Genomic DNA, 11,756 nt, shown 5'->3' on the forward strand with positions numbered 1-11,756 from the left:
TAATACCACTTGGATTATGAAGAAGATGAGACGTTTTTCAAACATCTTATTACAACACCAGAGTTAAATTCACAAGTTCTTTAGAATGATGCATTCTTTCATAAATATTTGCAAAGGCAAGCTGCGTGACTAGGTGCTTGATTTTATCCACTTGTGAGAAGTGGGGACTAAAAGCCCTTGAATTCAAAAATTAAGATACTTTTGTCCTTATAGTGCAGGTGCCAGAACACACAGTGCATCACAGTTTGCTGAGGGGCAAACTGACAACAGATACTGTAGCATCCATCACTGAAAGTGCCTACAGCGGCCACACGAGTCTCAGAACTGGACAATGGAGCAACAGAAGGAGAGAGAGGAGGTTTGAGGCAATGTTCTTCTGGGGAACCTCGTTTCTGAATTTCTGTTGATGGTACTTTGTGTCAAAAGTAAATTACTCATCACTATCTCTCTCTCAGGTTACTCAGTGTTTGTGCCAAAGAGGAAAAAAAGAGATGGCATGAGTCAGCACATTATCCAGTATACTGTAGAGGCACTTTCTGCAATTTCACACGGTTCACTAGTTTGCATTACCCTCACAGTAACATCCGGTGTCTGTCTGGTCTCAGAGCAGATGTTTGGCAGGCAGTGAGTTCAAGCTGCTTTGTGATCTCACTGCTGAATGTGGGTTAAAAAGGGTCACTCGTTTTTCAGGATCAAATCCTTGCAAACAATCTGGGTAGTAGAGATCACTGCTGAGAGCTACGTGACTGGAGGTAAATAACAAGCTAAACGGAGAATCTGGCTAGCTTAGCTTAGCATAAAGATTGGAAAAACAGGAAGAAACTTAAACTCATTCAACACTATTAATTTATTTTCTTTAATCTAGGCAAATAGGCTTTAAGTGAAGTTATGTGTGTGAGTCTGTTTTTGGTGGAGTAACCAAGCTAACCAGCTTCTGGCTACAGTCTTACTGTGCTGTGTATGCTAACACGCTTCTCATCAAGTTCTTTATGAGACGATGCATTAAAGCAATGCATTGTCAGGGATTGTAACATCTAGTCCTTTACTGAATAAGAGGTATTTGATATTAAGGGTTTTTCAAATAGCCAGGCTGTATTTGTCGTCCGGCTACATATAACTAGCTTATCTGTTAGTTGAGAAGTTGTCCACATCCATGACAAGACGTTAAGCAAAATAAACATGTTTTCTTTTAAACTGAAGCAAATGTTAAATGCAGCACATTTCGCCAGATGCAAAAGCCAGACACGCTTCGCGGAAAAGTCATGCGGGCTCTGCTCGTACAGAGTTCCAGGAACAATTGGTTTTAGTGCAAAGGTCTGGGCCAGAGGCAAACTGTATTGATCTGATCCACTGTTAAGAGGAAAAGCAAGAGAGAGTGAGATAAAAACGCAGCGAGGCAGCATTTCAAGACACACAAAGAGAGACTCCTACATTATTTGTGAGCTAGGCAACAGAGGTTTTCGTGGTGAATATCTGCAGCTGAAACAATAGACAACTAGTGTTGTGGCTTATAGTCTACGTGTTTTTGATCAATTACATCCAACCATGTGCTGCTTTTCTCCTCAGTGTTCTCTCCCTACAACACCATGAATTATTGAAAACCTAGTGGTTCGTTGTATCTGTGTCATAGTAGCATTTTGCTTAGACTTTTGAATCTGGGGGATTCTCCTGGGACCTCCACTCATTGCTTGTTGTGTCTGACTTGTGACTGTGAGCTGCCACATTGAGTTCTTCATTGCCCGCTCTGGCTCCACTGAAAAATTAAACAGATATGGCTTACGGTTACAGAGGGTCACTGCTGCTGTAGCTCTGCTTGATGATCAAGTTAGTTAAAACCAGGAATCCTGCAACAGGCACTGGAAAAATCCAGTAATATTTCCAACAATCTTCTATCATACATACGTATCCATGGGTTGAAACAAGCTAGTCTGGTATGAGATGATTACCTTTTAATCACAGCTCTGCTGAGGGGCCACCTGTGTGTAACACTCATTAAGGATGATGGCAGTCACTGTGACTGGGATAACATTTCCACATACTTGCAGCTGTCGCAAAAGGAAATAAAGATGGATACGTCGGGCAAACAGCCACATTGATACCTTGTTTCTTTTTTCCTCAGAAACCTGACAAATCATCACAATGCCACTGAGTCAAAACATTTTAATTCACCTTAACAACTGTACACGCTGTGAGCTTTCATCAGAGAGCGCATAGCGCAGCGTGACATTTCCAGCACATCAAACGGCTCTATAAACTGTTTATTTGCTTTTGGTACCCTGCTTTTGCATCAGTCTTCATGTCTTATTTTGCTGCCAGGGTCTGGTTTTATAGACCATATTAAAGGGATGAGATTCTGCTGCTGCTATGACAATGACCCTTGCTCACAGATTATGCCTGACCTGACTGGCCATATTACATAAGAATCATGACCACTGACAGAAAACATAAAGCGCATTAGAGGTTTACAGCTGAACAAAGTGGTGAACAGTTCAGGGGAATTAGATGCTAAGTTGTTTTTGGGGGTAGGGTGGCAATATTGTTTTTACCAGTGAAGCCAATGCAAAAGTGACAAAACACCAGTGGCTGCATGAGGCTGGCTCCAAAAGCACTCACTCACTCACTCACTCACTTCCAGCTTTGCAGCATTGGAAAGCATCTTCACACAACCTGCTACAAGAAAAAATAAGGCCTTTCTGTATAGTTTCCTCCCTTCATTCACTCTACAGGGTGATTTTGTGTTTTATAACACAGCCTCATTTGGATTCTGGAGTTAGGGAGATGGCCTGGCACAGGAAACTGAAGGTGATCATGGTCTGCAGAGACTCCAGTTCAGACAGTTTGTACTATTACCACCTTTTAGAGCTTTTTCAATAGAATTATATGATTTAAAAAAATGTATGGCTTGTTTTGTGGTACAAAACGTCCAAAAAGTTCTTTTTTTAGTTTTGGCAACTAAAAACAAGTCAAACAACAGTTGCCTCAAGCTGCTTTACACTGTAAAGAGCCTACAATAATACAGAAAAAAATACCAAAGAATTTTTAAAATAGTTTTAAAATAGTTTTTGTTGTATTTATTTTATTGTAATAATATTCATAATAATTCTTTTTTAGAAATTAAAACAAAATAAAATCGAAAAAACAAAACAAAACAAAACAATTCCCTCGCAAAAATGTCATGTGACAAGCTAATTTGCGTGACTCCTAAGTAGGCAAGAGACATTTCTGTCATCCATTTTCAACCCACACACCAGATTGTTCGCAGCTATCAAACCTTTTGGAAATTTGAAAATATTTGGATCTTTTACAGAGACATTGTTTCAAGGTGCTAAAATATCAGAGAAAAAACACTAACTAAGACAAAGAGTTTACCCCAGCACTCCTCAGTGCGATGATTTTGAAGCCCTCAGAAGAGTGTTTGAGCGTTGCATCAAGGAGAAACAATTAAAACAAACGGAAGAAAAGAAAACTCAAGTGGCGGAGAAGCATCAAGAAAGGCAAAGCAACTACCAAAAATATGGAGGAACTACATCAAGAGATACAGTGCAAGCTCCACGAGATGGAGAAAAACAATAAAGGCCTGAGAGTGATGTTTAATGAAGTGCTCCATGGAAATACAAAACTGCAAAAGCACAAAAAAGAGCAGGAAGCTAAATAGACAGAATTGCAGAGCAAGCTTCAAGAAAAAGACCAAGAGACACAGTGGAAACTCCAGAACATTGAGATAAGAAAAGAAAAGGTCTTCAAGGTACGTTTGATGAAGCGCTCCAAACAAATATACAACTGAAAACAGAGAAAGAAGATCATGAAAGTAAATACAAATAAATTCAGTACAAGCTTCTAGAAAAAGAACAAGTGATTCAGGCCTGCGAGTGATGTTTAATAAAGTTCTCCAAAGATATGCACAACTGCAGAAAGAAATGGAACTACAAGAGGCAACATACACGTAGTTGCAGAGCAAGCTTCAAGAAAAAGACCATGAGATGCAGTGCAAGCTCCAGCTTATGGAGAGGAAAACCGAAGGGCTTCAAGTGATGTTTGATGAAGTTCTCCAAAGAAATGCACAACTGCAAAAAGACAACGAACAACTGGAAGTGATGCAGAGAGAAATGAAACATGTTCTCCAAGACTTCCAGAAGAAAAATACAGAATTACGAGTACTTTACTGATGTAAAGGACAAAAAAAATTTAAACTGAGGACGAGAAACAAGAACTGGAGAAAATATGTACAGAAATGCAGAATGAAATCCAAGCAATGGTGAGCAAAAAAACCCTATATGCATGGATTGTATAAGAAATTCCAGTACACAAACACTGAAATGCAAGAGGAGGAGCGACAATAGGAGAAAATACATGAAGACATCCAGTGTGCTCTTCAAGAACTGCAGAGGAGACATCAAGAGTTGCTGGCCATCCACGACAAAGTTCAACAAACAAAGAAACAACATCATGCACGAGGAAAAGAAAGTACAAGAAGAAAAATATAAAGAACTGCAAGAGGAAAATTAAGAACTGCAAGAAAAGCATGAAGAAAAGCAAGAAAAATGAGAGGAACTAGAGAAAAGGTGTCAAAAGCTTGAGGTGCAGCATGAAAAACTTTTCACTGAGATGACAAAACTTATGGCACAGAACAAAGATCTGCAAGAAGTGTGCCTGAAAAAGAAGAAAAAGCAAATCAAGTTTTTCCAGAAGAAGGACTCTGCTCCTTCTTCAGGTCAGCCTGCACAAAAGTAGTCCTATTGTCTTCCAACAGGGGCAAATGACACAATAAATTATGAAAATAAATTCACTGTTCATGCTCTTATTCAATGTTAATTTTGTGCAGAAACATTACTGGTGGTACTTAAGAAAATCTGAATAACTTAAACTGAGCTTTATTTCAAGTGACTCTGTAAGAGGAGTCAACAGGTTTGAGTTGGAAAACAGGAAAGAGTTGAAGAATAATTCACCTTAACTGGACAACTGGACATCAGTAAAGTCTCATTTTAACCATTTTCATGAAGAAGTGTATGCATTAGTGTTGGCTAATCCTTTCAAGGATGTGACAAATGAAAAAAGTCTGAAAACAGGAATGGGGTCAGTTAGAGCTGCATTTAGTTATATTTTAAGATTGAGGGATATGTTGGTTTTAGCAAAATTTTAAACAGATGGAAAAACTCCATTTGATGGGAAGAAACCTCTGGTACAACCAGGCTCAGGGAGGGGCGGCCATCTGCTGCGGCCAGTGGGGGATGTGGGGAGAAAGACAGGACAAAAGACAAGCTGTGGAAGAATGCCAGAGATTAATAATAACTAATGATTAAGTACAGAGCATACAGAGAATACTTATCTGGGGTTAGTTGATGACTTTCCGCTCCATCCATCCATCCATCCATCCTCTTCCACTTATTCAGTTCATGTTCACGGGGAGGGGAACCCATCACAGCTGTTACAGGGTGAGTGGCAGGGTACACGCTGGAGAGGTTGTCAGTCAGCTGGGGTCAATTTTGAATAACGAGTTAACCAAACCCCATGTATGTTTTTGGATCGAGAACCCATGCAAACATGGGAAGATCATGCTAACTCCACACAGAAAGGCCCCAGACTGTTGTGAAGAACTTCTTGTGGTACCACCGTGCCATCCCTGACTCCACTTTCTATCCCAAATACGGTAACTTCTGACTCCAGGAAACCGACACGGCAGTGGTGAAAACAGTAAAACTGAGACTATAGCGTATAAAACCAGTGCGTGACATTACAGTGACTACATCCATCATACTTTCTTGATCACCTTGGGCGTCACCAGCAAACTGACTTTGCTCTGACATCCCTATAAGGTCACAAATTACTTGAAAATATTGATGGTACCCAAAGAATTAGCTATTATAGCTACAGCACTATCAGACTGCAGGTTTACTGCTAAAGTTTCCAAAGGTAGAATGGGATGCAGACACTCACCACTCATAGTCTGTGTTCATGTCTTCCTATGCTTGCCTTTTTCCTTCGCTTCCATCACGCCAACTAGTTGCAGCAGATGGCTGCCCCTCCCTGAGTGCAGTTCTGGAGGTTTCTTCCAGTTTAAAAGCAGCTTTTTCTTCCAAGCACTTGCTCATAAAGGATCATTTGATCATTTCCTCTCCAAGGTCTTTACCTTACAGTAAAAAGCCCCTTGAAGTGACTGTTGTTGTGATTTGGCACTATATGAATAAAGACACGTACTGGCAGCAGCATTTCAGTGTTTCTAATGTTCTGCAAACATAAGATCACATTTTGGGGGTTTTCTTATGTAAGCTACTAAGATGCTTAACTAAAATTATCAAGTGAAGGGTAAGTTTGACTACCTCTGAGTAGAAAACTCATTAATCAGGAGGTTCAGAAGCAAAGGTTGACCAGGTCAAATTGTAATGTAGTAAAATAAATGAAGGCACCGACTGAGGCGGGAACCTTTAATACAGAACCAGCTGTAGAACATGGAGGCAGCTTAGTCAGCAGTATAGTGCTGTATAGTTAGTTACTTTCATGCAAGCCTGATTAAATCAATCCTCTACCAATGTGTAATGAATGTGAAAGGTCAAGTATGGTGCACCTCACTTCATTATGCTGTCACCTCAATCAAAAGCCTTTCTTTTACTCTCGTACCCACTCCATGATTAAACATGTCACATCCTCATCGGACTGATGAATGCTGTTTGGCCACAGTAACAATCCCAGAGGCTCCACGTTAAATAATGACCAGCGCACCTGACTAATGAGCACGGTTAGTAGCTGTTGAGGTGAGAGCTTTCGTTTGTCTCTCCTGCCTCGTGCGCCATGTGACGAGAGATCTTCATTTGCAGGCGCGACGATGATTGATATCAGTAGGTCCCAACTTTTTAAGAGGAGCCTCCACACTTCATGATCACTCACCTCTGGTGTTAGTAAGATGAATGGCCCTCCCTTGTCTAGAAACGGAGGGGTGATTTTCTCTTACTCTCACGTGCAAGCACCTTGCAGGGAGAAAGTTAAACCATAAGAGACAGAAAACAGTTTGGTGGTGATTACTGGAAAAGGTAGGCATCATTTTTCATGTTTGCATAACTTCTCGTGCGGTAGACATCCTTATAGCCGTTAAGACTTTGCATTGAGATAAGAGGCTTATCTCTAATCACTGGGTAAATCATAGGCATTAGAGAAAACTGGATTTATACAAATTTGCAAAAATAACCTTTAACACTATGTTATAAAGTATCTCTTAATCTTTTTCAGTTATAAAATTGTCTTGTGACTGCTGACAGTCACACTAGTAGACATAGATGAGAAAGAAGACGTGGCCACAAGAAGGCACTGAAGCACCTCGTCACTCTCGGTCTTTCCTCTCTTGGATACACAGGAATGCCAAGAAGGCGATGCAGATTTTGTTATTTGATTTTTTTGCAATCTTTATAGTGTTTGCACGTTGAAGCCTGACATATTTATTAGTACTGTACAAATAATAACCCAACTCTTTTCACAAAATATCAAGAATAATCTCCCATTTTTTGGTTTTTATATATTGTGTCTCGTTTTTTAACCCTCAAAGCCCGTTTTGAGTGATTTGCTTGTCATTCTCAATAAACCTGCCCTGATATTGACCCAAAGCTAGAGAAAAATGATTTAACAGCAATCCTGTTTTTGGGTAAAAATGGCCTTGATTGCCAATTCAGCATTAGGCCAGAGCGAGACAATAAACATTCACGACATATTTACCAGAGTTTTATTATTTGCAAATAAAGCTGTTATCATTCCAGCATCTTTTTATTCCATGCAGCAGACATCAAGGGAAACATTAGGCTGTTGATCCGATATTGCATGGGCAATTGCCAAATGCGGATTTGGGAAGTAACACTGGCTAATCTTTTGTCACTGATTGTTTTTATTGGTTCACAATAGCTTTGTCAGTTTCAGCTTGCACAGACCTGAAGACAGCAGAACAAGAAGCTGATTCAGAAAGCAAGTCTAAAAGATTTCTTTGTTAATTACAACTAAGAAATCGGACTGTTGACTACAAGGACTTTACCCTTTGTTGTCCAGGGATATATTGAGATCAATTGCATTGTTAAGTAGTGTGTATTGCTAATTATCCTCAGGAAGTTTGGTTAGCCATCCAAACATGTTCAAATTTGTTGACCATTACATTCCCACGGGGTGTAACACTCAGAAATTATCTGAGCACAAAAACCACTTAGTTATTTTGTGTCCAGGTGTGAGGGCATAAACTGTTTCTGTCACTCCTCCTCCTGTGGCCTTGCTGTACTGCTTCGTGCACCCTCTCGTCATCACTTTTTTGCCGCGCTCGCAACCTTGTGGGCCGGAGCACACACTGCATCTCATCAGGGAATATTACCTAACACTCAGAGGACAACATTCATCAACGTCACTGCGCTTTTGCCAGCAGTGCATTTCTTTCTGTGGATGCCCTGAGTCCATTTCAGTTGTCCCAGCAGCACTGCAGGGTACCTTGTGCGACCTGTGATACGTCAACAGCACATCCACCGTATCTCTTTCAAGGTTCTTCAGTCTTTAGTTTCTGCTGATCTGAACAAATATATGTCACATTGTTGTGTCCTGAGATCAGGTTTACAGAGCTAATATCTATTGTTAGGTCACAGTGTAATTTCAAAAAAAATGCAATCAGAAGTACTGTTATGTCAGGTTAGCAACTTTTCCCTTTGTTGCTCGATAGTTGTGCAAACCAAGCTCATCCCTTCATAGGTTAAAATAACCCACTGGCCATAAATCAAGGCCTCACCCACCCAGAACTGCTTTACATTAGAAAACAATGATCTCATTTTGGCAGCAAATTAACACAGACTGTAAAATATAAAGTGCTGTGCAAAAATCTTGAGCCACCCTTCATTTCTATTTATTTGTGTAAGGAGCCTGACTTTCTTGTACTTTTTAAAGTGCCCTTGTGCAACAGTTCTTCAAGCTTTATTGTGAAGAAAGTTCAAATTTTTTCTTTGGCTGCTTTTTTACTCATTTTCAGTCCAGTCCTTGTACCTTACAATAATAAAACCACTTGACACTGACCTATGAATCATGCAAGCATAGAAAAGGTACTTGTGGTGGGGCGTGGTCTGTGTGGTCTGCGGTGCCGCACCTGCACGGCATCCGCAATCACGCCCGCTGTGTTAAAACACGGGGACTCGGGGGCTGTTGTGGTGGTGTGACAAATGTTGAATAAAGATGGCTTAAAACACAGATCTGTGGTCCCGCTGTGCCTTAATTCCACCACAGTACTAAACTCGAGGGATGAACCAGTCTTGTGTCTACACGTAACAGACAACTTAGCAAAGAACCATTTTTACATTCTATCTTTAGCCATCCTGTAACAAAAACACATCATTTGTTTCCATTTCTCTGGGTGATTCTATAAAAAGTACCAAAGAAAACAGTCTGACAGGCATAAAATAGTATTTTTGCACTAACAAGGTGATTCTCAAAGAGCTACTGACCAGAAACTTGGCATATCCTGGCATGGTGTGTCCATAAAAATTTGAAGAAACTCGACAAGTGGAGAACACAAAAACAAATGTCAGCCCAAAACTATTTACAGCAGGTGAGCACTTTCTGATGGTCCTGTATGTTAAAAAAAAAGACCTGATATAAGACCTGAGATATGTATTTGGCCCTTCAGGTGATTCATCTACCTTTTGCTGAAGGTAGGGAGAAATGGTCTCAGTGGAAGGGTGGCTGTCAAGAATCATTCTTAAGGAAGGTAAACATGGGAGAAAAGATCCAGAAACAGCACTGCCAAAATGACTAACGCAAGCATTTGAATGCTTTGAGAAAACTGAGAATCGTTCTTTGATCTGGAGTCATTAAGCCAACTTTTATAAAGCTGATGTGTCCAAAATGAAAATAAAATGTGCAATGAAACTAACTACAAATCACTAAAAAATGTTTTAATGAAAAAGAACAAACAGAACCTTTAAAATGTCAAAATAGATTTTTGTTGTTTTTGAATAAAAACATCTCCAAAAAATTGGCACAGTAACATTTTCATCATCATGTCTTCCTCTTTTTGCAGCAATTATTCTTGCTGCAAAAAAAACGACATCATCTGGCAGCATGTCCAGATTACTCATGCCATTAGCTGAAAATGATGCTCCCTCTCCTCTCTACCCTTTTTCCTTCTACCTATTTTTCTTCGTCTTTTTTGCATAGTAGGAATTTAACTTGTATTCACAGATTCAGCAACAAGCTATGTTGTTCTTGACCCCATGAATCAAAATCAAGTTGATTCAATATACATTTTTGTTTAATTTTTTGCAATTTCACATATTTCAGTTTCTGTCCAAGGGCCGTATCTCCTGTTTTATTTTGATAAGTCTCTTCTCATATGTGTCGTGTTCAGTTTGACTTCCTCTGTCTTGTTATACCTGATTTATGCCACCTATTCTCCCTCATAACCTGCCGTGTGTATATCGTCTCCTTCTCCCGCTAGTCTTGTCAGTGCTGTGTGCACCTCTTTTCTCTGTTTTGCTTTGGGCTTGCTCTGAGTACATTTAGTTATACTTTGTAAGTTTTAAGCAATAAAACGCCTTTTAGTTTGAATTTACTTCAGAGAGAGTCAGCCAGGTCTGTCGTATTGTTAGTTTTGCTGATTAGCAGTGAGGTGTTCCACCAGGTGAGGGTTTTCTTTCATACTATAATTAAACCTTAAAACCTTTTTAAAAAACTTTTTTTTTGCACATATCAATTTTTTTTATCAGTTTCTCGCATCAACTTCAAAATGACAAAATACATTTAAAAAACAACATTAAATTGCCTAAGTTTTAGCGTTTGATATTAAGTCTTTGCTCTGCCTTTTAATTACAGTATAGGCTTTAAGATATTATGCAGATTGTATTACCATTTTCTTCTAATTTACTTTTTACACAGTGTTACAAATGTTCTGGAAACAGTTCTGCAATGAGATCCTGCTAGAGGGCACGTGGATGCAACACACTTACCTTAGCTTCAAGGTCTTTCATTAGATTGAGGCTACGTCCACACTAATGCGTTCTTTGGCCTCCCGTCCACACTGAGACAGCGTTTTCCCCGAAGGAAAGTGCAGCGTTTTCAAAACGCTCACATTTGAAGATGGTGCTTATGCGTCGCAGTGTGGACAGCGAAAACGGAGACTTTAGAAAATGATGATGCATGTTAGTCATATGATGCAGTCATGTGACCAATTAAACAAAGATAACGGAGGGCAATGTGGACGCGCAACTCTGTGAAAACGACTGAAAACGCTCGTGTGGACGCGGAGCGTTTTCAGACGAAAACGCCGTTTTCAAATCTATCCAGGCTAGTGTGGACGTAGCCTGAGTGTAATTTACCTGGTTTACCTGTGAGGTTGTAACACTGCTGGACCTTCCAAGTAACACCTACTTAACATGTGTCTTAATGCCCCACCTACCACCCAGCTTCTGTAATGTGAGCTGACCAAAGCTTAAAATCTGTGAAAGCATCCTCAAAAGAAACCCTTACCATGGATTATTTCAAACAATCTGAGGTCATGTTCATAAAAAGTGACGTTATCATCATCTTCTGGATGGAAAAACTGCAGCAAACATGTACAATCTACACACTGTAGATAGCCAGGACATTACAGGTTACACATAAAACAACACCAAATGCATGAAAACAGGTCACATGTCAGTTTTCACATTCACCAACACAACAAGATCAAATGGTAAGCCGACTTTGTTAAGAGTCTACTTAGTTGGCAGGCATTGCATCACTTCTTATGCAGGCATGGCATAAGTACAGCTCTG

The sequence above is a fragment of the Copadichromis virginalis genome, linkage group LG9 (assembly GCF_057382275.1).
Source record: "Copadichromis virginalis isolate Kocher_CV1m ecotype Utaka linkage group LG9, C_Virginalis_male_GT1.1, whole genome shotgun sequence".
Classification (NCBI taxonomy): Eukaryota; Metazoa; Chordata; class Actinopteri; order Cichliformes; family Cichlidae; genus Copadichromis; species Copadichromis virginalis.